The 24,532-nt window shown below is 38.4% G+C and overlaps 1 long non-coding RNA gene across 1 annotated transcript in view; it reads left to right on the forward strand.

Moving 5' to 3' along the window:
* The window catches only part of LOC134515463 (uncharacterized), a 123,233-nt gene that overhangs the window by 24,491 nt on the left and 74,210 nt on the right, over positions 1 to 24,532 (forward strand). The window contains exons 5-6 of the long non-coding RNA XR_010071018.1: positions 7,146 to 7,286; positions 23,799 to 23,894. This is a non-coding gene — a long non-coding RNA (uncharacterized LOC134515463). The remainder of the gene's footprint in view (positions 1 to 7,145; positions 7,287 to 23,798; positions 23,895 to 24,532) is intronic.

Here is a 24,532-nt window from a genome sequence, read left to right on the forward strand (position 1 = left end):
GCTGTGAATAATCCTTCCTTGTCCCAGTTCAGATGGCACGTAATTCTGTGGACCTATCCCCCACTTACAGTTAATCATGCCAAATGTAACATGGAGGAAGTCCAGGGAGAGAGATTGATAGCATAAAGTATTAAATCTAAGGTCTTTCAAGATTAGGAGTTTCACTGACCATAATTATGTCTCAGATTTCAGCAGATAACTGCCTTGGCAGAATGATCATTCCCATGGCTTGCTACAGATCCAAAGTAGTTCAGGGCTATGAAGTATTTGCTTGGTCATAATTAGAAGGGTTGAAAGCAATTCTTTCTTAATAATATCCTTTCTTTTTTATTAATGACTCAAGAGCAATTTTTTCCCCTGTCAAATGCTGATTTATCTTGCAAGTATTTTCTTGATTGCGCTTAATATCTGAAGAAAATATTAGAGGAAATAATTTCGTGTACTCTATGTATAGCTCTGTATTAATCTTTATATAAGTAGTTGCAAGCCATGTTGCACATACAAAGATTTTTAAGTGACTGAGCAGTTAACAGATGAACATAAGTATGTATTGCATTTCAAATATTACGCCTCCTCATATTTTGTGGCAGACCTAGTAAACAAACAGAGTAAACCAGGACAAGCAGTTACTTATCAACTGCCTTTGATGGTAATCTGGATTTAAATAGCGTGAGAAGGAGATTTCCACTTGTATGAAGGCTGGCAGAGCAAGGCAGTTAACAGGACGATAATAGCACCTAGACTAAACGGCAGTGAGGGTTTCTGATCTCCGCAGTGGAGAAAATGTCAGAGACATGCAGCGTTCCAGGGGTGTTGCTCAATGCTCAACAGGGGTGGCAGCACGTGCACTTTTTCGTCCACTTGGTATTGCTTTTAAGACCTTTGCATTGGAGATGTGGAAGCTGTCACAGTGTTCCAGGTCATGAGATTGGATTGCTGCAACATGCTCCACTGGGGCCAGAGCGTGCAGCTGAGAGCCACTGGGGGAGCACAGCTGGGGCAACTGTGATAACCTTTTTATTAGGCAGCATGTCTTGAAGAAATCTGCTTCACACATGCTTTGTGAATCAGATTTCTGTCACCTCCTATTACTTCTCAGGTACACTATTAAGAGCTTGGTTTTGACTTTTATAGTTAGTTATTTATTTAAAATAATTCCTATGGATTATAGCTCTGGTTACTTTGAAAAGAACTACTGTATACCAGAGTGGATGTGATATTATTGATCAGGTAGTACTTTTGGCTTATGTTAGTACTGGTAGGGAGGGCAGATGGCTTGCCATTTTAACGAAAGACCCCTGGTATATATTTATCCTGATGGAGCAACCAAGTCTAGTAGCATTTAGTTTAGGTTTCTTAGCTTTTGGATTGAATTGAATTGCAACGCCATTTTTTCCAGGCAATGGAAAGATGTAGTCAGAAAGAAGGATTTCTTCTCAATTTGGCTTGAGGATTTTCTTATGAAATTTTTAAATCTTTTTTTTTTTAATTTATTTTGCTTTAATAGAACGATGCAATCAGTTCTGGACAATAACAGTGAAGGTAGAGCCTGAAGTATAACAGCAAAGAAGTCTTTATTTCCCTGAAGCTTTGCAAACAGTTTGTTTAACTAATTAAAGAGAACAGACACCCATGCTACCACTTGGCTTTTACCACCTCATTTTTCCTCTGACAGCCATTGCAAATGCAGTAACTTTCCGCCTAATACTCTTGCAGTATGCAGTATGCACAATACTCTGCAATATGCCAATGTCTGCTGATTGCATTAGAAGAAAGCCCATAAACACATCTGACTGCAAAGTTTTCTATGCTAAATTGTTGGATTTGAGGGTTCTTCTGAGTGATGACGGATTTGGTGCTGGATCAGACTGGATATCGGTTTCAGAAAAGGTGCAAGTAAGATTTGGGGTGGTGGTATGCATGGTCAAATACTCTCCTAGCCTTGAATAATAGGCTCCATTCTGCTTCCAGATGTCTCCAATCCTCATCAATATGTGCGAGCCTTCAAAGCACAACGTTAAAACGGCTTTATCCTTTGTAATCCCCTTAAAATTTTCCCTGGCAGTGATAGCAATGATTTTTACTTTTATTGCTTTGTCTGCAGCAGCAGGAATCTTAAACCAGGGGCAGGTGGACAGGGCTGTCTGGTGCATGTGCTGTATCGAGTCTGCCTTGGCCCTCCAACCTGCAGCAGCTGCCATTACTGAGTGGTGTTGACCCACGTGGACTCTGCAGGCTTTTGAGAACAGGGGAAGGTAACACTTGGACTTCACTAATCCCTGCAGGGCTGTGTCCTCCTGCTTGCATCCTGCCTGGAGAAGAGGTGGCCAGTGTCTGTCCCTTATGCTCTAAATGCTGTCTGTACATCAGGAAATGCTAAATTTTTTAATGATGATCTCAGGGATGTTATATATTACCTTCTTACCCAGGTAGTTAAACAAATATATGATACTTTTACTTACAGTGCAGATGCTTTCAGCAGAAAAGCGCCAGTTTTTCCAAAATCTTTCATGATATAACTGCTTTCTCTAATGCACTTACACACATTTCTTACACCAATAAAAAGGGCTTTTCAGCTATAGATCTCTGGAACAAGTCACATACAGTTGCTAATTAGATAAGTGGCAGATGTTTGTTCCCTTCTTCTCGTCTATCAAATTCACATTTCATTGTTTTTTCTTTTGCATATATCCATTCTTGGAATTCATATAGAGCAGGAGTTATAACATAGACCCTCAAATATTTTCCTTTGCTGATCTGTATGCTTCTGGCCCTCACCGGTGTGTCAAACTCATTCGCTGCAAGAAGACAAAATGACACTTTTCATTAGGACCTGCAGGCAGGGCTGGAAACGTAGTCCATATGCATTCTTGCTGATGACAAAGCCTGGAGTCTAGTGTGGCCCTGCAAAGATACCTGTGTTTGGAACAGAAAGGTTCCCACTTCTTAGACTGTCATACAAGACAGAGAGCCCCCTGTTAGAGCTACCTGGACCGGGGCCCCAGGGAGAGTGCAAGTCACTAGGCAGAGACAGAAACTGGCTCAAACTGTCATTCCATCCCCCTAAATGTCAACCGGATTTATGAAGGGAAGAAAAAAACAGTGCTTGCCATCGTGCTGGAGATGAACTGGACCCCTTGGAGCCTGGCCTCCCCCTGAGCTGCATCACAGGTGCTCAGCCTTTCAAAAGGAGAGAGACATATTGCAGAGAGAGAGAAAAGGTACATAAATGCAGTGTTGCAGTGTTGATGCCCTGTTTTTTTAATTCTTTGCTTAATTGGCTCTTCTCCTGTTTAGTAGGATAATTTACCTGTGCAGTTGCAGTAATTTTTTGCATAAATGGGAGAAAAGTGAAATGGACATCTTCTACATGCATGTGTGCTGAAAGTGTTTGGAGACTGACTCTTAACAAGGCATCAATAGTCCCCAGAGTTAACTCCCTATTGAGATGAATAGGGTAATTCACATATCTAATACGTTAAAGGAGTAGTTCGGCCAGGAGCAACATCTCTTATTTTAGAACGTTTATCTTAAGCAGCTATTGAGATTGAAAATTAACTCCTCTAGTTTTTAAAGGCAAAGTTCTATCATGCAGAGTTGACTTTGGCCAGGAAAGTAAAAATATATGTCAAATTAGTACAGAGACTAATGACTCTCTTTGGTTCTCTTCCATATCCAAAGTTAAGCTAAGAAGCAAAACAATATGATGAAATTGCTTCCTTTTAATAACTTTGCCACATAATTTTCAGCATTTTTTTAAAAATATTAATGAGTTTTGGTAAAACTGGTCCTTTCTTGCCTCCTTACCGCATCTTTATGGAGAAGTGAATCCCAGAAATCAGCATATGCCAGTGCCATCATGGGCCCTATGTTGCCTTGGCCATGGAGTTTTGTACAGCAGAAGGCTTTCAGTTCTTTATTTACATCTGAACTCAATATGTCAGTTATGATGACAGCTACCAGCCACATCAGCATTCTGACAGTTAAAGATACCAAATGTTATTGCTTTATTTCTTGGAGGATTTCTTGTACATAGTTTCCTTCTGTGAGGCTTAAATGAAGAAGTTCTTGACCAGAAAAACTTTATGTAATATTGACAGAGAGCACCCTACACTCTTCTAATTATACTTTTTCCATCTAATATTATGTGGTGGGTTGACATTGGCCAGCTGCCAGATGCCCACCCAGATGCTCCCTCACTCCCTCAACAGGATGGGGAGGAGTAAGATGGAAGAGCTCATGGATCAAGGTGAAGACAAGGGAGATCACTTGGCAGGTACCATCATGGGCAAAACAGACTTGACTTGAAAATTAGTTTCATTTATTGCCAATTAAAATAGACTTGGATAATGAGAAACAAAGACAAATTGCAACACTGCCATTTTCCCATCCCTTTTTTTTCCCCAAGTTCAAATCCATTTCTTATTCTCAACTTCTCCCTGCTGTGCAGCACGGTGAGAGTGGGGAATGGTGGCTTCTGGTCAGTCCTTAACAGTTCATCTGTGCTGCTCCTTCTTCCTCACACTTTTCCCCTGCTCCAGCTTGGGTCCTTCCCATGGGCTGCAGGCCTTCAGGACAAGCCTGCTCTGGCCTGGGGCCCTCCCCAGACTGCAGTGTGGGCGCCTGCTCCTCTGCGGTCTCCCCACAGGCTGGAGGGGAGTCCCTTGGAGCACCTTTTCCACCCCCTTCTCCTTTGACCTCACTGCTCCCAGGGCGGTTCCCTCACACTTTCCCCTCACGCTTTCCCCTCGCTGCAGGGCAGCATTTTGCCCTTTCCCAAATCGGTTTCCACAGAGGTGCCCCCAGCCTCCCTGAGGGCTCAGCTGTGCCCTGCGCTGAGGCGGTTGGAACCGGCGGGAACCGGCCCTGGGCAGCCCCGGCCTCTCCTCACAGAGGCCCTGCCGCCCGGCTGCCAGCCCTGGGCACGGACAGCCAATACATACTCATCAAGCATTTTTGCAACTGGAAGCTTGACAAGAATAACTCATTGATTTACTATAATGTTTATACTGGTATTTTCAAAGAAAACTGCAGAAGCTGAAAAATTGGGTGCTGTTTATTTCTTTGGAGGTAACAAAGCCAAACAAATCAGTAAATGCAAGCCTGCAAAAGAACTTGTACCCAAGGTATACATAAACCTGTTGAGGACCATAAAGTGTTCCCCATCATGGCAGCCATGCTAGAGCAAGGTGCCTGATTTGGGGAAGGACTTTTCTTCAGCAGGCGAAGGCTGCAGCAGCTTCTGTACCACAGAGATGTGGAAGGACTTGTTAATCCAGGTACAGCTCTGGGGAAACCCTGAATGACCAGAGGGGACGAATGACTTCCATGGGAGAGCATGGATTTCCGGATTTCCTGATTTCCTTTCCATGATTCCAGATACAGTTGCAAGCCTCAGGCTAGCTTTGGTCAGGGTAGGCTTGTTTTACTTCTGCAACAGCAGCGTGGCTATGCCCTGCAGGGAATTGGCCAAGGTCTCTGCCCCTTCCTGTTGCACTGGCCTCTCTGACAGATGCCATCACCGTGTATGTGTAGCAATGCTATTTCTCCTTTCTCCTCCTTGGCAGGAAAGAGCTGGAGTCTGCCTGCATTGCAAAGCAGATGAAAGACACTTGCAGAATGGTGGGTGGTTTGGCATTTCCTCTGTGTAGATGCAGCTGATTTTTGAGTTGAAATCAAGAGGGAGAACAGTGCTTGCTGCTGGGTTTATTTACTGTTTGCTGTAGTTATTTCCACCTGTCATCACTATAAACTTTTTTCTCTCTGCAAGCATGTGAAATGTTAACAGAAGTAGCTAAATTTAGCAGTTGGCTTTGAGAATTTAGCTCTTCCTCTGCTTTTAATACCATGGGTGATCACATAGCAAAGTGACAGGCGGTGAAGGAAAGAGAAAGCAGCACTATTTTTCACTAAGCTAAAATGTAAGGAGTTGCATTTCCCTTCATCAATACTGAACTCCTTAGGAGTCTAGTGAGCGAGGCTGCCTGGTTCCATGGAGAAGCACCTTCCCCTTAGTGGCATTTCCATTGCCTGCTTCCATAACCGGCGTAGTTACAGTCCTACTCACTGTGATCATTTGACTCAAACCTTGCTGTATGGGAGTTGTCAGGCTTTTCTTTCGCTTGTACTGACTGGGCTTTTTTTTCCTATTGTAGCTGTAAGAATGGAAGTGATTTTCTGTGATTTTGGACTGAGGGGTTTTTTTTCACATGAAGGAGAAAAAAAATTTGTGTTTACTTTGAGGCTGACTTGGATGCAGGTGAAATATTTAGCAGGATAAGGGAGTACTGGTTGGAGTAAATTGTAACTTCAGTGACCTGATTTGGCAATCAGATGGGTATGGGAGCTTTGCAATGCCTAGAAAAAGGTACTCTGTCCTTACAAGGTGGCAATTCTGCTTATGTGCACACATTTGATTTGGAAAACTCACTCTTTTGTAGATCTGTATCTGCTGCAATAAATTAGATTTAATGATCAGAAGGGAGGTGCCCAGATTAATCCTTTTATTATAACTAAATTATACTACATCAAATTTACTTCTTAAGGGACTATTTGACTCCTCTGTGTCATGAGCAGAGAAATTTGGCACATCCTGTGCTTAGATACAGATACATGCAGATTCGGTATCTGTTGTACTGTGTTTAATCTCAAATGTGGCTGTATTTTTTTGCTCCACTTCCAAATCTGTAATCATACAGAATAGTGATATTTCTTATTTCTTTAATTCTTAATTTTACTGTACCCCAATGTGTAAGTACCATTTTGATGTGGCTAATTCTGAATGAAATACAGAAACTAGCTAGAAATCCAGTGACATTACACAGCCTTCTGAGATGGGGAGAAGAGTGGTGTCCAGTGAGTGAGCAATGGGGAGAACATTTGGCAATCAAAACATAATTAACCAGGACAGAATTTGGCATAATATAGTAGCATTATGTGCCAGTACTGTAGATGGAGAAACGTGTAGGCTCAGGTTCTCATCCAGAGGTTGTCACTTGAGTATTCTGCTGGAGCATATCTGCTATTGGAAGCATTTAATTTAGACCAAACTCAAATGAACAGAGCCTGAGAAAGTACCTAATAACATTATTACACTCCACTTGATGATGAAAAATTTTAAGTGTATTCACCCTTATCTCTTGCAGGGGCAAAAATGAAATCTGGAAACACTCAGCATTTGAGACCTGTATTTCTGATGCAAACAGTTCTTTAGAGATCTTCCATAAAATACTGACTTCACCACATTCTGGTGACTTGCCATGTCTAGCAGGATGGGAGTACACAAGGTAAATTGGCTGTAACTTAAGATGGTATTTATTTCTTACACTATATTAAATTTGTGTTATAATACGTGACATCTAGAAGCTCACTGGGAACCTCAAGATGGTGGTTATACAGATACAGGATGAGGTTCTATTTTGTTTGTGTGCTAAAGTGCATTTATGGTAACAGGATCAATTTTTAGAGACTTTCTTTTACAAAGAGCTGGCAAATGGTTTGGGCTAAAGATAGCCCATGTGCATTGCCAGAACCTAATAAGGTCTTATAATGTAATGATGATTAGCAGACTGAATCACTCCAGTTCTGCAAAAGGAGGCAATTTCTCTGTGTGTCACCTGAAGTGAAGGTGAAGATTTTGACGGTAGGTTTTTTGCTTGCCACCTCATGTAAATTCTTGTGCAAAAGAACATTTTTTCTTTTTAGTGTAGTCACAAGATCAAATATATGAAAGTTGAGAAATGAAGCTGAAATGCAGAAGTTGTAAGATTCATTTTAAAAGTATATATACTGTGTATGAGTATGTGTATGTCTGTAGAGATGCATCTATATATGCATGCAAACATCTGATGAATGAATTTTGAGTCTTTCTAAACAGTAATCAATTTCTCTTTGTCCTTTATGAGATCGGTAATACGAGTAACACAGTAAGACTTTTCTAGACTGGTATAGTCTGTTTCTAGAAAATGCTTTCTTTAAGGCTGTGTTCAAAAGGTCACCACCCTGGCATACAGGAGAAAAATAATACAGAGCTCTTGCAGTCAGAGACAAATAGTTTTCTACCTTAGTACACGTCTCTGCTACTAAAAGTGTACTGCAGAAAGGAAATCCATTTACAGTTTTTCTTTTACATAACAGTTGCAATGCCCTTAAGAGCCCCCGGTTGTTTCCATATTCTCTTTTCCAGTTGTCCTGCAGTATAGCTGCAATAAAAAGCCTGTTTATGGAGAACTGGTACTGTTCTGTGAAGTGTTTCTCAGCAAACATTACAGGTCAAAAGCATGTGTTTCAACAGCTTTGAAAGTATTCTCAGATAATAATATGGAGGTTCCTACTTTTTTTGTTACAAGAGTTCTTTACCTAAGTGCAGATACCTTTTACAATCTTGTTTTGTATCAGTCTTTACTGTAAGCATACCTGTGAAGATAAAAAGCAAATGGGGATTGACTGACCTTGTAATTGGCAAATGCCTGATTGGCCGTAATCTGGGTCTGGGATAGCTGCTTACACCTGTGCTGAATTCCCTCACTGCCAAGTGATGGACACCACCTGTGCTCTGTGCAGGTGTAATTGGCTTAATATTGGGCTATTTTCTGTGTATTGGCTCAGTTTCTTTTACTCCTTCACCTTTGATCCTTTTTTTACTTCTGCTGATGTATCCATCGACCAGGTTTTTCTTACGACAACAATCTTATTTCATCTCCTGTGCTTAGAAGGACAGAAGGATTTTCCTCATCAGCGTCACCCCTGCCCCTTTTGTTGAGCTCCATGAACTTGGTCCCCACTGTTCAGCTGGGTTGGGAGACTTCACGAGTCTTACCCCTTGTTCTGCTCTGATCCTACACCAAATAGTTTAATATCTTCTGCATCTTAACCCATGTTTGACTGAAATACCGGTTGATGCCATGTGTCTTTCCCACGCCACTAATGTTGCCACCTTGATCAGCCATTTGGTTGTTTCTAAGCACTTTCAAGCGCTGTTGTCTCTGCTGACAGTTTTTTGGATCACCTTCCCCAAACAAAACCATAAAAACTATGAAATTGTCTTCTGTCACCAGTAATTTAGTTTATACTTTTGAAGTAATTTTGAACCAATGTGTTTTGTCTTACAGTCGTCAGCCTTCGCCTGGTATTTTCTTATTTTGTTTTGGTATCAAGATTGGGGAAAGATATAATTCTTTACGCTGTTTTCGTACCGCACTTAGCACAAGGAGCCCTGCTGATAGGAATTACGGTTTTCCCCCAAGCAACCAACAGGAAAAATTTTAATAAAAATCTTGATCCGTCTTGGCCCAGCTATTCAATAATACATAAATATTCATAAGCAAATTGGTGCACTTTCTACAATAATGAAATACATATTAGATGTTGTTTCTTGATATAGTGCATCTGGCAATAGATGTATATCAGATTTGGACATTTTAATGTATTATTATCTATAAGAATAGCTGGATGTTACATTTTAAATAACAGGTGAATGAAATAGACCAACAGCATACTGGGATAGAGTGAAATCTGGTAAAGTCAACATTGCAAGTTCCTTTTCAGGCACATATAAATATTTATTAAAATATTTATTTTCTTAATTTGCCCATATAGCTTTCAAAATTTGGAAGGTTGTTAAGAGATTCTTTAAAACAATGTATATTAAAATTTACAATACAATAATACATTAAAATTGTCTGAATTCAGATAGAGAAAAGAAGCCATTGTCACTCAGTGAGATGTCATTCACTGTCATATACAGCCAGTATATAGAATTAGCTATATTTAAAAGTTCACTCCTCTTCTAATGATTACTGGTGCCAGTGCTGTTCTCCATGTTGCACGTAGTGGGAAATCTCTGAAGCTTTTTCTTTTTTGATAAAGGAATAAATTTAGGGTGGTCACTGATTCTTCTCCCTGTATCTGATACAGTTTTTGCCGACTCTGTCAATAACGCATTTGCTGTCTGAGGAACAGTGTGATGAACAACTGACCTCAGTTTTTCTTATGCAGTCGAACTCTTGAATAAGTATAGCATAAAGGCTTAATTTTACTTTGTTATTTCTAAAAGAAAGTGAATAAATAAAATGCGATTGCCTGTGTTAGTACAAGTGTTGTATCCCATCCCATTAGTGTATAATTCACAAGGCTAAATAATAACCAAAAGTTTGCAATCACAGTTCAAAAGCCATTTCAAAGGCATTATGCATGGATGCAAAAGCAAAACTCAGTTTTACCCTTGCCCCTAGGAGTGAACTATGAATCCAGGCTCTTGAGTAAGAAACAGAAAATCTCTTTACTGCTCTGTCATTAACCAAGTGTGTTTCATCTTTAGCCATATGGTTGGTAATTAGAATAACAGATGAAGTACAATAAAAGTGTTCCTATTAAAATGGACAAGTTCATAGCTCTTGTGCAGGTAAAATTACTCCTGCAGTTCCATGCTTGTATAAACAATATCTTAATTATGTTTGCATCTAATACTATCAGCAGTCCCACTTTGATAGCTATGTGCAGTTTTGTAGATTATTCCAGTTAGGAAGAAAAATTGACGATGGAGTTTGTCATCTCTAATTGCATCTGTGAATCATAGCATGCACAGGAGAAGGAATGAACACAAATGCACAATACTAAAATACCAAAGGGGAGAAATATGAAAGGAAAACAACAGAAAAGAGGTTCAGAAAATTCAGCCTGAAAGGGAAGTTAAGGAAATTAGATATCTTTGATCTAGAAAAAAGGCAGCTAAAGGAGATCAAGAGAGGGAAGTAGAGAAGCAGCAATAGTAGTTTAGAGCCTTGTAACACCTTTTCTGTCCTTATAGCCCAATCTCAAGCCATCCTCTGGCTGACGCTCTTTAAAGATGTGATGGACCTTAGTCTCTTATTCGTCTCCACCTCAGCTCTTTTTTACCTGTCCCTGCCCAGAACTCACACACACAAGCATCAGCCCTGCATTTGCTTCTGGTTTGGTGGAAGCATGTCCTTGTAGGTTTTTAAAAGTAAAGGACAGCAGTTAAATGTACCAGTTTCAGAAAGCTTAAGTGCCATATGTGACAATATCTTAAGCCAATCAGCAGTTTGGCATAAGTCAATCATCAGTTGTAACACTCAGATGAAGCTAAGTAATATTTACATGATGTCCATACATGTGTGCCTTTACTTAATTGTCTTGTTGCCTGTCTAGAGAGAGTGCTTTTTAATGCAAAAGAATAGTTTAACTACTTTGTGAGAAGGAGTGGATAGTTTGGGGCCTGGTAGTGGGCACGCAACTCCATGCAAATCAGCATGGGATTGACCTTGTTCAGCAGTAACAGTCAGTTAAATCAGAAGGTTCTTTCCCAATGTATGCAAAATTAAGGTAGAATTATAGTCAGGCTTTCAGAATGTAATGGTATCCTTCTGGGCAGCCTTTACAGAATGATGCAGGAATGAACACAAGGCTCCTAGAAAAGCTGGAAACCAGAGTAACCTCTGATGAGGATAAGTTAGATACCTACTACCATTGTAAGCCAGCTGACAACATTCTGGTATAAACCAGGAGAGAATAACCAGCACGTGAATTGTTCAGCTTTTTATATGCATATTTCTTTAAGTTCACACTATGCTAACAAAACTGCTTGGAACAGGTATACACAGTAGGCCAATCATTGCTCTTACACATGTAATTCCCATTGAAACCAGTACATTTAGGTAAAGGTTGCTTTGTTTTTATAAAAACATTTCTTCTGGGTGATCACAAATTCAGTAAGAAAAGCACCAATAAGTTACCAAGCTTGTAGAAGCAAGAGATTTTTTTTCTGGTACTAAGTTTTATTTTCATATATTTTGGCTGTGGGGAGTAGGCAAATTTTCTACCTGTTTGGGAGAGCAGGGACAGGGCAGACTTTCAGGTGGCATTCATTATAGCTACAGAGGCTTTCATAATGCACAGCAGCTGTGAGGCTGTTCCCGGTATTCTAATCAAGAAAAAGCAATTGTGTATAGTGAGCTCCTCTGATAAAACTAGAGGACCTACCTAGTTTGTTGTTCTGAAGGCAAAATTAAGGATGTAAGCATAGCAAATTTTTTGATATTGCTCCTATGTTGCTGAGAATCTCTAGGGCTTATTTCTACATGTCAGGATCTCCTGAGCTTTGTCATGCTATTATGATTGTTGCATCACTGACTTTGTTGATGGAGTCAAGAATACACTTAAAAATGAAGAAGGTTGTAATGAACTGTGGATGGAAGGCACTTTCACAAGTACTTTGGAGGAAAGAAATCAAAACTCAGTAGGATCTTAAAAGTTGTGAACTGGGTTCAAGCATCAAACAGGTAAGCGTGAGGAAGGAAACTCACAGATAATAGAGAATATCTGGCCTGAAAGCTGGTCAGCAAAAACAGATCTGGGGGTTGTAGTGTGTTGTAAACTGAATATATGGAATATGTGTCAAAAATGCAGTGCTGTTACCAAAAAGAAACAAAAGAAGCTAATATTAGTTGGGATGTCTTAACTGGAGTTTTGTCTCTAACATGAAGGAGGACATTGCTTTGTCTTTCCTGGGATTTTTGAGCCTTCAGGTAGAACATGTGTGCAATCCTGAGCGTTACCCATTAAGACAGACATACAAAAATGAGAGAACTATGAAAGGAAAAAAATAGAAACGAGAAGTTCAGCAAACTTAACCTCTGAGGGAAGCTTGAGGAAATTACATTGTTTTGCTCTAGGAAAAAAAAAAAAAAGAAGACTGAAGGAGACCACAGTAACAAATATCTAATCTATAAAAGATGCTATAAAGAAGATTATGACTTGTTTTATTCTGTATTCTCTGAGGGTAGAACAAGAAGTAATCATCTTTAATTGTAGGAAAGAAGATATGATGCAGGTATTTAAAAATACTCCAACTTTTCCACTGTAAAAATAGTAGAGCAGTAGAAGCATCCTTAGACATCCTTAGAAAGTTTTTCTTAAGGGATTATTAAGAAGACATCTGTGGAGGGTTGTTTTGAGTATTCTTGAGTTTTCCCCATAGCACAGGAGACGGAGCAGGTGATTTATTGAGAACTTCTTCAGACTATTTGTGTGTTCCCTGCCATAGACTGTAGCCTGTCATTTTTACTGTATTTTGATTACTATGATACAAAATTGAAATAGTCCAACAGAAGTCTTCCAAGGGCTGTAATAAGATCTCGCAATGAAAAGTGTGGTGGATATTGCAAGAAATTCTTTTTGTGTGCTGTAGAGCAGGTGTACCTCTCATAACAGAGCAGGGGGTATTGTGCCTTGAAAGAATGGAATTATGAATTTGGAAGTTCTCACAGAGTGGCACTTTCCAGACTTACTCGTTTGTCAGACTACTGTGTTTTGGTTTTTTTGTTTGTTTGTTTGTTTGCTTTTTTTTAAAAAAAAGTCTAGAGCGCCAGAGCAGACAAAACAAGAAACAAAACAACCCTTAATGCCGTTTTAAATGCAAAAAGCTGACATTCATAGAACTTTTAAATTTTTTTTTTTAAAAAAACTTTCTTTTTCTTAAGGTCAAAAGAGACCATTTAGGCTATCTGATTTGACGTTGACTTGCTTTAATTTATTAGCAACATCAATGCTGGTAATAAATTTTTTTCTGATGATGACATAGAAACACAGTCATGTTCAAGAGTAGATCTTCACATGCCCGTCTAAGACTATTATATATGTGTGTGCGTGTCTGCTTGTGTATATGGACACATTCATATTGATACATTTATTTGTGTTAGTGAAATAAATATTGGGTCTTCTGTATCATTAACAAATTTATTCCATTTGCACAATTTTCTTCCTTTCTGAGCACATTTTTGAGTGTTTATGTGAGTGCTGGTTTCAAAGAGGCAAATCTTTCAGATTGTGTTAAGAAGTACATGATCAAGTTTGCAAGTATAATGCTCCAATAATTGTTTTAATACAGGTGGTCTTGCCATTTTATTTGATGGAATAAATAATTTTTTAAAAATTCTTGGTTTAGATTTATCTGAAAATGCTTTTCCACACTATTTAAACTCCATGAATATGGAACTCCTGTGAGTAGTTCATATTTAACATGTTTCACCTGTGGATAAATGGTAGTTTAGTGCTGATGGTAATGTATTTCTTATTAATTAGAAAATGTGTGCTGTAGAGACTGAGAAACAAGTTATTGGGAGAGTTGCTACTGATGGCTATGTAATAGAAAAGCAATTAAAAAAAGCCAGAACTACCTAGACATTTTTTTGGTTTTAGGAGACTTTAACATGATACAAATAATTATGAAATTTCTTATTATTTTCTTGTACTTCCTTGTGTATTTTTTTTATCATCTGTCATTTCTCTTATTACAAAGGGAACAGGAAACACCTTGTTCTGCAGTTGTATAAACAGCACAATGTATACTAACTTGGACTAATGGATGAGTTACGGTACAAGTGAAAATAGTTCATTATGATTCTAATTTAGCAGTATGCTTAAGCTCATGCTTACCTTTAGTATATGCTCAAATCTTAAATATGCTACTGAGAGAAAAGAACGGAGGCAAATCCTTCAAAATTTTTAAAAATGTATTTAATATACATAGATCAAAAGACATTTTCCCTAAAAGTTCCTTATTTATTTCATGCTCACTCTCAAAGTACTTGTAACAAAGGTTCCAGTCCTGAGCCTGACTTTGCAGGAGATGTGGAGTTTGCAGATTCATGGCCTGAATCATGGCACTGTTAGGTAGCAAAGTAGCTTGTTGTCAGTCTTTCTCAACTGTTCGGGAGTTCATTGTTTTCAACAACTACAAAGTGGTTGATTATCACAGAGAAACAAAGTGAGATCATCCATGAATTGTTGGAATTCTGCCTGTACTGTGTGAGCCTTTCTAACACGGGTAAGATTTTTTCGGAATTGATCTATTATGCCTTTATAGTTAAGATTGGAGTGGAGAGCTGTTAAAGAGGCTTGAAATAGGTGCTGTAAGAATTTGATTGAAAAGGTACTGAGTAATGAAATCCACCTAAGCAATGAATTATGGGTCACGCTATATTATCAAGAGAACAGAATTAGTACAGCCCAGAAGAAAAGTGAGTGCACAGTATGACAATAGCCTAAGGGCATATCTGAGAGGAATTAGGAAAATGAGATTATTTGCAGTACACAGTGCAGACACAAGAAACAGTAATGGGCTAAAACAGAAGAAAGGAAACGGGTGTAAATAGCAGGAATCATTCTGTAAGAACACCAATTAGGCAGTCGTAACTGCAGTTCATTATGCATGACAGCCACGATAAGCAACCACGGCAAGATTAGTTAAGAAATTTTGTATGGATTTTACAAAGATCAACAAACACCATCCTACAGAGCTCTGTGCTGTCTGTATCTTTGTCTGTCACTGTAGAGTAGATGATGAGATGGTCTTCTCTGTCTGTTGGAGATTATTTTGGCTAGTTTAGGCAAAACAAAAAAAGGCCAAAACAGAATAGGTTTGTTCCTCTTTTTGTACTTTGGAGTTGAAACGTGCTGTTACATGAATGCTTTATGCCAAGTCCAGGGGAGGAACTGAGCAATGAAAAGAACCATTCTAATTCAGGACTTTGTTGGATCAGTAATGCATCAATCTTGCTGTGGATGGGCCATTGAAAATTGGAAAAAAAAAAAAAAAAAAAAATTACTGTGGAGTGAGAGCAGTGTGCTTTATTTCAGTGGACCTGCATTCTGATATGGTTGTTAGCCATTTGCGATGGCCACGTACACCTCCAAGGCTTGCTTCTGAGACAAGGTCAAGTTAGGCAGGATTCACAGTAATCTCATGAACTCACATCTTCTCCATTGCAAAAGGCTGCAGAAGTGTATATCTAATTATAGATGTTGCTTGTTGTTGCTAGCTCAAGCATTTCTCAGCTGGTAAACTTTCAGCATGGAAGTGATGACTGCCTTAGGTACATCTCTTTGCTGCTGTTAGGAAAATGGTGAAAAAATATTCCTAAGAAAAGACAAATTTGTCCATGAGGACACTCAGAAAACTTCGATTTTTTTTTTTTTTCCCCCATATGTTTTTTTAGGCATGTATCCCATTGAGTTCAGTAGGGATTTCATACAAATACAAATGTACTGATGTGGCAAAAATGGCATATTTTTCTACCAGAAGAACTCTGCTGACACTTCACTTGTGAAAATGGGTATAAATGGCTTTACCATCAGGACTATAAGTTTTCTAGCAAAGCTAAAAGAAAAATCCTTTATAGTCACTGCACTTTAGTTTTCATTGTTGCAGAACTAGTGCTCCAAGTTTTCACTGTAAACTCACTCATTTCGAGGACTTCTTAGACACTATAGATATGAACTCCTTAAAACTGAAGTTCATGAATTTGAGTTAGTCCTTTTCAAAGCAAATCAAATTTGTTGTTTTCTTACCTTAGAACCAGAAGGGGCCTGATATTTCCTCCTATTTAGCTCAGCAGTTTTTTAGCAGTGTTACTTATGGCTTTATTTGGATAAAGAATGCTTTTATTGTCTGTTGCAACCTATTAGGAGTTGTACGTTGTTTGGTTAAAAAATAATTTAAAATGTGACCTTGCTCCCACAGTTCTTCCTTTTTCTGACTTATCCTGACTGTAGAGCAGTTCCATGTCCTGTTTCTTTTGTGTTAAGAGGGAAAACCCAGGAAGCCACTGTGCATTAGTTTGGCTTAAGCAGAAGGTTGCACTGGCCACTTGCATCAATCAGACAGGAGATGCTTATGTTAAATGCATGTGAGAGCTGAGGTGGTTTTCTGTGGTGTTGGTGTAATAAGAAATTTGTGTCAAGTATATTTGAGCATGTTTTGACTGAGAGCTGCACCACTAGAAACTGCACAGAGTTTGCTGCGCTTTCCCATTTGGAGAAGCTCCAGAATTCTGAGATGTGCCCTTCAGGGCGCTCACTGACTGCTCTTTAGTGTTGAGCTCTATTCCTCTTGCTTTCCACAAAATTTATGTGAGGTCTTTGGATGTTTTTACATTTAACTTAAGCAACTGTCAAAGAGAAAACAGTCCTTCATAATTTCTTGGTTCATGGACCATTCTGTTACTATACACGACTGAGTTGTTATGCAGAAGTATGTTATAGTAAGATGACTCACTCCAAGTACTATTACCAATGAACAAGTTGCTCAATTACGTTATATGACACTATATCTAGCACTTAATATTTTTTCCCTAAAGCTTCCTCTGTCCTCTGTTATATTTCTGCTCTTCTGTTCTTAATGTGGAAATAAAATGTGACGTGTGAGTTTAGGCCTTATTTATTCTTCTTTTCTGGTGCTATTTCCTTGAGAAACTCTTCAAAACAAGTGATCATCACTGCAGGTTCTGTATGCAATTCTTTCTTCAGGCCCCAGTTTCTTTCATTCAAACCTTTTTTTTCTGGCCATGTGTATCCTAATTTTACTGGACTAAAGTTGTTTAGTAGACATTAGTCCAAAGAGTAAGCTAATGTATTTATTTTAGAGCTCGTAAACATGATTTAAGATAATGATTACCCAGAGCTTACTTCTGCACTCGGCAATACTGAATTATTCTACCCTTCTAGCCAAAGCCTTTCAAGATGGAGCAGAAGAGCAGAGTATAATTTATATGTTGTCCTGAGGTAAAATCAGATGTTTCTGTCAATTCTTGCTTCCAAGATTTTACAAGATCTGTAAATTAAGTGCTATAGATGGTGTTGTTGCCTGCCTGCTTTTGACAAGAAAGTCAGTTGATAGACATTGATTTGCCACTGGGAACCAAAACCATTAATTGAAGCTGTGGTGACTAATCCATTACTTTGCTCTGCTTCGTGGATTCTGACTTAACAGTTGTTGCTACAATCAAAAATTCATTCATGCAAATGCACCTATTGTGATCAAAGTAATCAATTTTTCTAGTTTGTAGTCAGCAGGCTCAGGATTCTAGAAACCCATTCACGTATCGCTGAATTGCCAAAATGAGGTGACTGCTCCCAGGAGTGGGGAGTGTGTTTGTGCGTGCTGGGGGGACAGGACATCAAAGCAAACATGAGCATAAAGTATTATTAATGCTGCCACCTCTAATAGTGGTGTGAAAAAAGACACTTCTATATAGATCTTTGAAATGAACATGTAGGGTTTGGGTGGCTTGTTTTGGTTTTTTTCTTTTTCCCTTTGAATTTATCTAGTTTTTAACTACTCTAAATGGAGCGTACAAGAGAAGCTGCCGAAGAAACCACACAGTGAGGTGTGGTTTTTGGGGTTTGAATTTTTTTGCGTTTGCAAATGTGGGCTCTGGAAACATTGTCTGAGTGTTTTTCCCATCTGTTACTACTTGTGATGGAGGGAAAAAGAGCATTTACCCAGAAAAGGTTTGAAGGAGGGGCTTTTAATCTAATTAATATCAAATAAAGTGAAACATTACTAATGGAAACCTCATGAATGCATATACTTTTATTAGTTGATATTTGGGGAATGATGTGAGCATTCCAGCAGTAAATTGCTTTATCACTTATTGATAATGCTTGCATTGATGTAAATCACAAATATCTCTGCTGTCAGGTTCACGCTGGCCTAATTGGGATTAGCAAATAGCCTTTTCCATCTCCACGGTTCCTATATGTGAATAAATGCACAACTGTAATGCTATGTTATCTGGGAAGTGCATGAGATACTTTATGTTTTGCTGCTGCCTTTTCTTAGCCTTAATACACAGAGGTATCTCAAAAGCTTGTTTTGGGATATTGGAAGCTGTAGGATTTTGTCACTTTCAGATTCTTTTAAGTCTGTCAGTATGAATGTACAACGCAAAGGTGAAACAGTAAGAGGATATTGTCTTTTGGGGAGAAGGAGTGACATGTGTACCTTGATTGTATTTTTTTTTTTAGAAAAGACTGTCTAGAAGTAAAATGTACTTATTAACGTCTTCAGTGGAAATGGTATCTTCTGATTATACCCAGCATGTGACTTTTTACTCTGTTTTGGAACACATCTTCATAAAAGAAAAAAGATTGTATTTGGAGTCTTTATGGGAAAATACATCTGTATTCATCTGTGGAGAATACTATTTATAAGAGTTTTACCTGTGGCGGCCGAGGGTGTGAAGTTCAGAGAGCCCTGATGCTTGGGCTGCAACTTCTGTGGGTTGTGAGGTAAACATTTTTTTTATTTTTTTCAGGACATTTTTCTGTTTTTATGACAGGGCAAACATGAGAGAGTGCCATGTAGGTTAATGTAGACAAGGTCTGAGCCCAGGTCCATGCTTGAGGCGCTGAGCTGACAGTGTTTGGGAGGCATCAGGGTAGAAATGTTTATTCTTGGTCCTCCTTTCACTCAGCTTGTTGGCTTGCAAATATCCTATAGTTTTAGTGAAAATCCCAGTCAAGCTGCTATTAGAATTTAAAGCATTATTAAGTTTGGGTGAAAGGATTTTATTTATGGATGGAAGGGAATTAAGAGGAGAAAACCTCTAGCCCTTATTATACAGGAGAACTCTGCAGTAAATATGTACACTAATTTAATAATTAGTGAAATTTCTCGCAATTTCTCATCATAAAAGGACAGTCCAGTGCCCTTGATCCTGATATTTTCTCAAACTAGTTTGTTATAATTGGGGTTAGAAAAGTGCCATAAAAGATCTAGGCTAGCATAAGTGTCCTATTTATAATATAGGCTATCTTGCATAGGGGCAGGATCTCAGATTGATGTGGTTTTTTTTAAACTTCATAATAATTAACATTGATAAAATAAACTTGCATGTCCTTGGTTAAGACCAACAGCAGTGTTAAATACTGCAATGACAATACCATGTGCTTAATTTCTCAGCGTTCCCTTCAGAAGAAATATCTAATCCTTTTGTACTGTTAATTAGCAAAGCAATATTACTTTGCTGAACTGAAGTCACAATTCTCATTTAATAGTCTTCACACTAAAGTCTACATAATTGCTTATCATTGCTGATATATACACGTGTGCGTACAGTTGATACAGCACTAGCTGAAGGAGAGGAAAAGATACCCTTGGTGTGAGGAAGTCACTGAACCATGTTAAACAATTGTGGGAATAACTCTCATTTTCATGACTTTTGCACATGGAACTCTGAACCATGAAACACTATTCAGATAGATTTGTCTGTTTTAATATACCAGCACTGTAACCTCATTAAGGTCAACTTTTGCCTTTTTGTTAGCTGCCTTAGAGGGAGATGCTTTGGTTTTCATTTAGTTTATCAAGTTACAGCATTCTTACTGGTTTAATGCTAGTGTCAGGAATGTCATATCTGGTGGATTTTTTTTGGTTTTTTTTTTTTTTTTTTTTTCTTTCCTGAACGACATTGAATATATTACTCTGTGGTCTCAGATGTTAGTTTGAGCGGCAGAAGTATTGCTTTATTCAAATGGTTCTGGGATTCCAAAGATTAAAAAACCAGTTTGTTGCATAGGTGCTAAAAATGGACCAGTTTAAAAAAAATTAAGAAATCCTGAAAATGGCATGTCTGAGCCTTGTTAATAGTGAAATTTTTAACCCCCTTTATTTTTAAAATGGATCTATAAATGTGAGCTTTGTAGACCTAGACCTGTGCTTGAAGCAGAGTTCTTTTAGTCCCTAGAGAAGCATGAGGAATGTTTATTTTGATGAGAGCCTGTGTGCCAGAAACCTCTTCACCTGTGTGCATTCCCCACCAAGGCCAGCAACTGGCCACAGTCATAACGTGGGAGCTGGGGCTTTGCCTCGATGGGGAGAACAGCCCACCTCTTGTGCGTTTGCAGCAGGGTCAGACCTGCTCCAGGCCCAAGGACATCTCCAACCTTTCTGAGAGACAAAAGAATTAAATGAGGAGTTTCTCTGATGCAGTGCTGTTAGACTAGCATTCAGATCTTCATTGAAAAAATAAAAGGATCTTGACTTTGTGCAGGAATTTGCTTGTGCCATGAGGTCAAGTTCCTGCTTGACACTACCATTTGTTGTCAAAGACGTTTTATAGACATTTCATGCGTGTATATGTGTGTGTATATATATATATATATATAGGAGTATGAATTACAATTTTCCTGATTGGTCAGAAGGTTAATTTGAGGAAAAAAGTTAATATAAATATGTCCAAAAATACGCTACATACCTCAGTTCTTTTCATCTAGAATCTTTTCAGATGAAGTGTGTGCCTTAAAGGGAAGTGGATGAAGAAAGTATTGGTTAATCTCTAATACAAGTTGGTAGTTGTAACAAATACAAATCCTAGTGTTTGTATATGTTACATGCCCTGACAACGTGGTTCTTGTATCCTGAAATAATACTAATATTTTCTGTTAGTAATATATAACTTTTTATTAAGGGTGAAGTTCTTTTTTTCTCCAATATCTTAAGTTTAAGTATCTACCCAGACAAGTCTGCCCTCATTAATTGTTCCGTCAGTGGTAGAAGATTTGTTTACCCCAGTTCCACAAGACAACTGACTTAATGTGAATTGTGTTGTTACCCTGAGCTGCAAGCCAAGGGCTGAGCAGGTGTCTAAACAGGTTTATTGTATAGTGGATATTTACTGAGTGTTCTTGCGCATCTTGGTATATTATCAGTTGATACTGAAAGAACTGAGAGAAGCCTGGAGAGTCTGGGTTTTGGGAGGGTTGCTTTTTTTATTTTTGTATTTTTTAAACTTTGGTTATTTTTGTTCTTCACACTATCACTTTGCTAACCTTACTTCACATCTTTCCTGTATAAAAAGTATGAACTATTCAGTTTCTGTATTTTAGGTTTGTAGTCTTAAACTTTTTTTTTTTTTAAGTGACACCATGGTAATCCAGTCTCAGAATGGGAAGTTCCCTCCCTTAAATCCCTCTGCAAAATGAAAGGCTGTTTTATCAGTCCCCCATTAGGGTCCTGCTATTCAGGTTGCTGATAGGCTTGACTCTGCTGAAGGTCATGACCATTAAACCTTTTGGAAGAGATGGCGGGCTTTTCAATATTAATTCCTAGTCAGAATATTTTTAATAAACGTAATCATCTGAATAAGTGAATATAGGGAAGACAGACCTCATTAAGTGTTTCTTCTGGGTAATATATCAGACTATATATGTATCTATATAATAGAATAAATATAATTGAAAGAAAACACAAGTTTGGGAGGAGGGCAGTTTTAGTAGGGATTTACCCTTGAAATTCTTTATTTCCCTGACCTATGTTTATAAGAAAGGGGTTTGAGGTCCCTCTCTTGAGGACTTAAGCCACTGCAATCAAGAACTGTTCTTTTTCTGAAGGAGTTGTTATCCTGGGTTTTCAGGCAGCCATTGTGGATCATGTAGTATATGTGAAAAAATGGAACATCAGGGTACTACAGCAATGTGGCTGTAGATTGTGGAGCTCCCTGGGGCTAGTTTTGTAAGGCGATGTTCCTACAGCAATCAATCTTTTTATATGTACACTGTGTATATTAATTATTTTTGAATTCACATTGAAATTAAGCAATTTTCATAAAAAACCCTAGAAATCAATGTATGAAATTAATTTCAAAAGGAATTCTGTAAATGGTGTCTGACTTGCTCTCTTCTTTCTTTATTTAATATTTACATTGTGCCTGCAAGAAAAGCTACTTAGTGCTTTCCAGGAACTTCAGCATCTGGCCTCCTTCCAGCATGTTTTTCTCTAGCCAATGTTCTGGAATAGGTGGTGATTATATATCTGTATAAGTGATTAAACACATTCTCATTACAACTGAAGCTTAACGGCGTTTTTCCTTATGGTCCAGGACAACGCGTTCCTCATCAGTGTTCTTTAATAACTTATCTATTTCTCCTTCTCTTCCATTTCATTTCTGTTCAGGACATTTTCTGACTCTGCTGACCACGTTAATCTTCAATAGTGCCTGAGGGATTTTGCTTGTCTGCTTCTTTGGCATGGTCCTAAATTAGCTCTGTTCACGTTTGTTCAGTATATAGCACTGTATTTAATAGGACAATCTCTGTTCTTCTGCTGGATAATTAGTATTCCAAGATAGTCTTTTCTGTGACTGGTGGTTTCAAGTCAGAACATTTGTTGGCATGATATTAGTTTTTTCTTCCTTGCTACTAATACACAGAACATTTTGTCAGCAAAGCCAGTAGTTTGACTCTGCTCTTCCTGTACTGACAGATTGCCTGGTAGATAGAAAGAAATGTTACATTCCATTTTCTTCAGTAAAGCTCAAACAAAACAAATAATTCAATTCCCATATCGATGCCGGGCCTTTCCACATTTTATCCAAGCTGGGCAGATGTAACTTTTTAAAGATAGCTCATTGCAGCTTTTTTTGTTTGGTTGGTTTGGTTTTGCTTTTTTTTCCTTCCCAATGAATTCTTTTGAACATCTCTTTTGGGAGATCATAATGGTTTCTTATTGTCACATTTAAAATAAAATTCCCCAACAGTAGCTCATTTGGGCTTTCGTGTCATCATACTTGTTGTCATACCTGCTGACTGCCATTCTTCAGCTTCTGGAAGAAACTCTGGGTGGCCAAATAGGCAAGGACATGCTTGCTCGCTTGCTGATTGGTTGGTGATTTATTGAGCTGCTGTCCTGTACATCCTTTCATTGTAAGTACTTGGATTTAATGTTTAGATGCTTCACCCATAGCTTTTTTTTGCCTTCTGTTCCTGTTCTTTCCCATCCCACAATGATTCAATGATGCAGTACTGAGAAAACTCTACATATTGAAGGGGGGGAAAAAAGTTTATCTGGTTGTATGAAATAAATGTCTGTGGTACTCTTCCCCACCCCATTTGGAAATAAGTTGTGAAATAAAGTAGACTTGCAAAAAGCTTTATGGTGATGTTTAGATACAGATGGGTTTTGAAAACGGAAGTAATTGTCTTTTTTGTTTCTATAACAGGACCAAAACATGCATAGAAGCAGAATATGTAAGAATCTGGATTAATGATTTCTGGCAAGGATCACATATCTGCTACCAGAAAGCCCTTGTTAGAAGGTAGGACAACTGTGTTTTGAAAGTGCTTACACTTTCTTTGCAGCTACAATTGTACAGTGCTGATGACATTCCCCGATGGTGCTGGGTATTTTTTATGGTTTACTTATGTTTCATTTCATGAAACGTGTGGAGACAGACCCTGGAGTTAAGCTGAAATGCAGGTTTATCTCAGCATGTCCTCTTTTTCTAAAAGGAAAATTAGAATGATCAGAACTAGGGGAACTGAATGTTTGATATTTGGAAGTCTTAGACCAAGGGCTAATTCTCATGTATGAATTAGACCGCTCAGACATATTAGATGCATTTGTGTTTTCTGTGTGCTCGGTGTGTCTGTATTTCCTTGTGTGGAGATTCACCGTCAGAGACGTACAAACTTAGAGGAAGGTGCAGTTAACTATTCTGAACTGCTCAATTATATTCTCCTAGTGGCACTTTTGTAAAGTCCTGTTGACTTCAGTGGACTCCTTGTGAGAACAAACAGCTTTTTAATGCAACAGTGAATAATTATATATTGAACGTTACTTTCGACTCTAGTCTCTTATTCCTAGAGTAAGAGAGAACAAAAACTAGAAAACAAAATCTAATTAATCTAAGTGTATTGGATGTTTGTTAAAATTCACCTGTCCTGGAATGTCCAT

The sequence above is a fragment of the Chroicocephalus ridibundus genome, chromosome 4 (assembly GCF_963924245.1).
Source record: "Chroicocephalus ridibundus chromosome 4, bChrRid1.1, whole genome shotgun sequence".
In the NCBI taxonomy this organism is placed as follows: Eukaryota; Metazoa; Chordata; class Aves; order Charadriiformes; family Laridae; genus Chroicocephalus; species Chroicocephalus ridibundus.